Genomic DNA, 6,706 nt, shown 5'->3' on the forward strand with positions numbered 1-6,706 from the left:
TGCAGCACTTTTCACAGCATCATCTTTTAGGATTTGAAATAGCTCAACTGGAATTCCATCACCTCCACTAGCTTTGTTCGTAGTGATGCTTCCTAAGGCCCACTTGACTTCACATTCCAGGATGTCTGGCTCTAGGTGAGTGATCACACCATTGTGATTATCTGGGTTGTGAAAATCTTTTTTGTACAGTTCTGGTTATTCTTGCCACCTCTTTTTAATCTCTTCTGCTTCTGTTAGGTCCATACCATTTCTGTCTTTGCATGAAATGTTTCCTTGGTATCTCTGCTTTTCTTGAAGAGACCTCTAGTCTTTCCCATTCTGTTGTTTTCCTCTGTTTCTTTGCACTGTTCACTGAATGCAAAGTGAAGTGCTGCATGAAAGCTTTCTTATCTCTCCTTGCTATTCTTCGGAAGTCTGCATTCAGATGGGTATATCCTTCCTTTTCGCCTTTGCCTTTCACTTCTCTTCTTTTCTCAGCTATTTGTAAGGCCTTCTCAGACAACCATTTTGCCTTTTTGCATTTCTGTTGTGTTGTGTTTATTGACAAATAGTATTGTCTTCATGGCACGTTTTTCGAGAGCAGTTCTAACTTTGTTCAGTTTTTGCCTTAGGCTTGACTTTGGAATATAAGCTGGAAATGTGGTATGGTTCTAACTAGCTATTTCCAGCTGTTTTTATAAGATCGCTCAGATTTTCTTGTCATTGTTTTGATTAACACCACTGGACTCTCACATTGTTATCATTTGCACTGTCTTCCCATAAAAATTTTATGAACCTTCTATGTCTGTACACTTTGAATAGCCTTAAACAATATCATAAACTATTTTGTGTGGCCTCCTTGTTCTCCTTCAGAGAATTCTAAGAGTTTAGTGCTAGAGCAGATCTTAAAGATGTTTGAAATTACTTAAGATTCCCAACCAAGATTTTATTGCCCAGACTTTAGGATCATTGAGGTGCCAAATGAGGATGTCTAGAACAAAGATGTTTGAAATTACTCAAGATTCCCAACCAAGATTTTATCGCCCAAGCTTTATGATCGTTAAGGTGCCAAATGAGGACGTCTAGAACAAATCTTAAAGATGTTTGAAATTACTCAAGATTCCCAACCAGGATTTTACCACCCAGGCTGTATGATCATTGAATTGCCAAATGATGTCTCCATCACATGTGCCACACACCTTGCCCACATTTTATCCAACTTCTCCCCTTACAACCCACTGGGTGGCAGTGGGCGGTGGTGATGGTAGGTGGTGGTACCACTCATAAAGCTAAGAAAGTGGGCCAGGGTTCCAGGCCCACTGAGTAACTCTCAAACTCTCAAGTCTTCTCTCCATTAGACTACTTTTTAGTGTCTTACATGTTATTATTTAATATCTATAATACAGCATTTGACAGAATAGAGCTGACAGCCTTGAAGACTAGAACTTTGGGATAAAGGTCAACACCTCCCTTTAGTATCGGCTTCACAAACCTACAATACCTGTGTTACAAAACCCTGCTAGATACATAAATTTTGTCTTAAAGTTGAAATTTGACCATTATTTAGCACCTCAACTTCCTGTCTTCTAGTTTGCAAGGATGAAACATCATCACAAACAAGCCCAAGGAGAATGTTTTAATCTTGGATTTTTCAACCCAGCGATGAGCCCCAACATAGCTGTCACTTTGGTGGACAGCCTACTGCAAAATGACCAGTGAGGCAGTGACTAAAACACGCTTTGGATCCACATCTAGTCAGCTGACTGTAATTCTTTAATATCTCTGCTCCTTGTGATTGGGAGACCTAAGTGGTACTTGGGCCTGGCGGCAGGGAATCCTTGTATGGTAGCTAAATCAAGATGTAGTCAACATCCAGCCATTTCAGCAGTGTCGATAGACAGCACGAACCATACAGCGCTGAAAACAAGTTGCAGAGGAAATGTTTATTGAGCACCTGCTACATACCGTGCAGTGTTCTAGGACTGGGAATGTATACGAACCACATGTAGCCTGCATTGTTTTTGTCATAACCAAGCTTTTTAGAAATGTATCTACACTAAAAGGAAATAGGCTGTGTAATCAAGAGCATTTTAATAAAGTGCATTAATGGTAGACTTACCCACATTGGAGGTGCGTGAAAGTCTTTGATTTCTCGGTTTTCAGTTGTGGCCTCAAGAGGTAAATAGGACCTGGATTGTTGCTGTGTTTTTACAAGTTCAACTTCTGGGCATGGCAATAGTGGGAAATTAGTAAGTCAGCTGTTCTACTCTGCCAGTTATTTGAATTTAAAACTATAGTTAATTTGTGGCTTGTGACTGTCTTTTCCTAACATCCAGTAGATTTTTCAGTCCCTTTTAAGTGAATTTCTCCCCATGTTTCTGGATACCATGTTTTCAACGTACTGAAAGGGAATGAAATTTAGAGGCCAGAAGACCAGAGTTTTTCTTGGTCTCTCGCTTGGAATGACTTGATCTTGCCATCATTTCAATGTCTCTACATCTCTTTTTCTCTCTATAAAATAACATGAAGTCACCTACACTGCAGAATTGTTTGGGGAAGAGTGAGATAATGTATTCAAAATGCTTTGAACTCTACAGCACTGTGCAAATGTAAGGAACAATTTGGTCAACCACAAATACGTGCCTACATACTGTCTTTTGAGTGCTGAAGGCATGAAGCTGAGCAAGACAGTATGACCAACGGGACACACATTTGCGGGCTTTGAGTCCAACGGTAAGTCACTCGGTCCGTGTGGGGTTTAGCCTACAGGGTATGTCTGGTAAGGGAGAGAGCTAGAGAGGCAGAGGCAGTTCATGGAAAACTTGGCTCTGTGAAGTAGCGTGATCTTTTTACCAGCAGGGGGAGCACCAAGAGCCTTCTTGAGCATTATTGTTTTACATATCTAAGAAAAATAAGTGGGACTTGGTTCCTGATTTGGATATGGAATAAGTCAACCATTATTGATGTTTTTACTTGTGTATAATTCTCATACTAATATCAGAAATAGTGACAGTTATGTCAGTAATATGGAAGTGATAGTGCATCGAGCGGCCCAGCAGTCACTGCCGTGTTTGTCAATGAATGGGGAAGCACTCGGAGCTGGAGAATCAGGGTAGCGATGAGAGTCTCCTACGTGATCTCTTTTCTGCTGATCAAGTAATCCATTCATACCTAATGCCTTGAATGTGCATGCTGTCACTTCAGTCGGGTCCAACTCTTTGTGACCCCATGGGCTGTAGCCACTGGGCTCCTCTGTCCATGGGATTCTCCAGGCAAGAATACTGGAGTGGGTTGCCATGCCCTCCTCCAGGGGATCTTCCCAACCCAGGGTTGAACCCAGGTCTCCTGCATCTCCTGCATTGCAGGTGGGTTCTTTGCCACCTAGGAAACCTAATGCCTCGAATTTCTAAAGCTAAGTGTTTCAGCAGTGCCTTTATCTCCAGGCCTGAGTCCACATTCCTGGACTTAAGTCTGGTAGTTGGATTATGTAACTACTAGGACATTGCTGTTGTATTATTCTAGCAGCTCTACTAATAAGCTAGATTAGCTTATCAGCCCAATTGACTCATACATGAGGAGAGATTAAATAAAAGCATTTTCTGGAATATAGGCCTTGAAAAGTGGGGCGGGGGGGGAGTGAAAATGTTAGTCTCAGTTGTATCCAACTCTTTGTGACCCATGGGCTATAGCCAACCAGGCTCCTCTGTCCATAGAATTCTTCAGGCTGGAATACTGGAGTGGGTTGCCATTCCCTTCTCCAGGGGATCTTCCTGACCCAGGGACTGAATCAGGTCTTGTACATTGCAGGCAGGTTCTTTACCGTCTGATCCATCAGGGAAGCCCAGATAAGGCCTTGAAAGTGAAGTCGCTCAGTCGTGTCTGACTCTTTGCGACCCCATGGACTGTAGCCTACCAGCCTCCTCTGTCCATGGGATTTTCCAGGCAATAGTACTGGAGTGGATTGCCATTTCCTTCTCCAGGGGATCTTCCTGACCTAGGGATCGAACCCGGGTCTCACGCATTGTAGACAGATGCTTTACCGTCTGAGCCACCAGGGAAGTCCCCAGATAAGGCCTTAGAAGCCAGCAAATCCAAGACTCCCAGTAGTCATGTACGGATGTGAGAGTTGGACTATAAAGAAGGCTGAGCGCCAAAGAATTGATGCTTTCAAACGTGCTGGAGAAGACTCTCGAGAGACAAGAGATCAAGCCAGTCAACCCTAAAGGAAATCAACCCTGAATATTCATTGGAAGGACTGATGCTGAAGCTCCAATACTTCAGCCATCTGATGCAAAGAGTCAGCTCTGACTCACTGGGCAAGATCCTGATGCAGGGAAAGATTGAAGGCAGGAGAAGGGGACAACAGAGGATGAGATGGTTGGCATCACCGACTCAATGGACATGAGTTTGGGTAAACTCCAGGAGATGCAGGGCAGGGAAGGCTGGCATGCAGAAGGGACGTCTATGGGGTCGCAGAGTCAGCAGTGTTGACTTGGTGACTGAACAAAGACTGAGGGAAACATGAAGCCAAGGATCCAGGGTTTCACAGGGGCTAGTGGCAGAGCCACGAGTGGAATCCCCAGCTGCCTCAACACTGCTGTCTTCCTATTGTAACATTTTTCTCTTTGGAATAAGTCCTAATTACAAGTTTATTGTGTCAGTCATTCAACAATAGAGGACCTTTAAACTTAAGGTACTGTACTAAGTTACAAGAAAAGACATGGTCCCTATCTTCAAGAGGCCTTGGTCTGGGGGAAATGTGGGCAAGATTTACCACTGAAATATGGAAAGAAAAAATTTCAACTTTTATTTGTATGTGTTTTTATCATTTTAGTTTTGTTTTCTCTAATGGAGTAGAGTGCTCAAGTTTGTTCAAGGTTTGGATTCTACTGGCCTAGCTAGGTACTGTCCTAAAAGCAAGTTTAAGATGGACCTTTCCTCAATAGCTTTCCATTTAAAATTGTAACTATCCAGGCTGTACTAGCAAACCAGCTTCAAGCTTTGGCTACTTACCAAGGGTTATGCAGTATGGGTGAGAGCATCCAGATTTGCTGATGGAGCCATGGCCAGAGGTGAGCGGGCTGCTCGTACAGACCTGACTTGACTTTCCTACTAAGAGCAGTCAAGGTTTCAGAATGAGGTAGGTTGTTCATAGGTTGTACCCTAGATCTGAAGAGCCTGAGGCTACAGCCCTTGTCCCCATGGTGAAATGGGCAGGAAGGTGGGGCACTGGCGTCATCTCTTTTGTGACCCCCCAGGCTAGGAGACAGCTGGGGGGAGAGGTCCTGCCATCACACATCATTTAGGGCTAACAATACTCTGGGTTTGCTTTAGGTCCAGGTTCTCACATACAATCCTAGCTGACTTTAGGGTGGCGACTGAGACAGACTTGCTCCCTTCCCTGTCCCTCTCACCTCATCCACTAAACCTTGTTTTCCATTTCAAGTGAAGTGAAGTGAAAGTTGCTCAGTCATGTCTGACTCTGCGACCCCATGGACTATACAGTCCATGGAATTCTCCAGGCCAGAATACTGGAGTGGGTAGCCTTTCCCTTCTCCAGGGGATCTTCCCAACCCAGGGAATGAACCCAGGTCTCCCGCACTGCAGGCAGATTCTTTACCAACTGAGCTATCAGGGAAGCCCAGTTTCAAGTAACAGGAAAGCAAAGGAGGCAACACAGGGTAGGTGACTGTAGCCTTCTCTTTTGGATTCCCGTCCTGATGCTTTCCCGCAAGTTTCCTTGACAGTACACACGAGGTGCCTGTGTGCTTTATGTTAGCAGTTGGCACAGGGCCCTCCCACCTTTAGGCTCATGGCCATCTGGCTTCAGAATTAAGCAGTCGAATGGTTGGTGGAACGATCAGCTCCTTGCCTCTGGGTAATCTTACTCCAGTGCCACCATCCTGGGAAGTTCAAGTGCAAGGCAGTCAAACTCGGGGGCTAGAGGGTGGGGGAGGTGAAGGGAGGGAGGGAGTAGGGAGTGCCATCCGTGCAAACCTCTTGAGGGGTGGACCTTTTTTCCCTTTTGGTCCTCTACTGTCTTATTTGGCCCTTTGGGAGAGAGCAGAGACCAAGGAGAAGGAAAGTGAGGGGGATGGGGGGCTAAAAATGCCTTTTTCTGGGACAGTCATACCATTCTTTGAAAATGTGGAGAACTCAGGTGACTTGGGAGGGCGGGGAGGGATCACAGGCCGGAGACACAAACCCAAATAACATACTAGTTTCTAGTTGCTTATATCTCCAAGATTAATTCTTTTTTTAAGATTAATTCTAATTGTCTTTAATATTAAGCAGCACGTGGCCTCTCCGTGGGAGTCTGCTTCCTGTGCACTTCCGGATAGACACAAGTTTCTCATACAGCTTGTTCACAGTAATACCACGACGCTCACACTGAAATCCAGGACTTTTAGAGCAGCAGCAACAGTAGAAAGATCTGCCTGAGTCCTGGCCCCACACCAGGCCAAGGGTGTCAGGCTGAAGGCACCTACCGTGTAACTCCACCTGATTCCACCCCAAGCCCAGCTGGAGGCGCCAGGCTTCCCCTGGCCTTACAAAACAACTGTCTGAAAGGGCCACACCGCCCTCAGCAGCTCCCCAACTTGCTCAGGAGGAAAAGAAAAAGCATGTGTGTGTGTGTGTGATGAGGCAGGGGTTCCATGCACATCATGATGAGAAGGGAATCTGCTGAAATCTAAACTAAATCACTTGCTATCTTCTTTTGGCTTAC

This window comes from Capricornis sumatraensis, chromosome 2 (assembly GCF_032405125.1).
Source record: "Capricornis sumatraensis isolate serow.1 chromosome 2, serow.2, whole genome shotgun sequence".
NCBI lineage: Eukaryota > Metazoa > Chordata > Mammalia > Artiodactyla > Bovidae > Capricornis > Capricornis sumatraensis.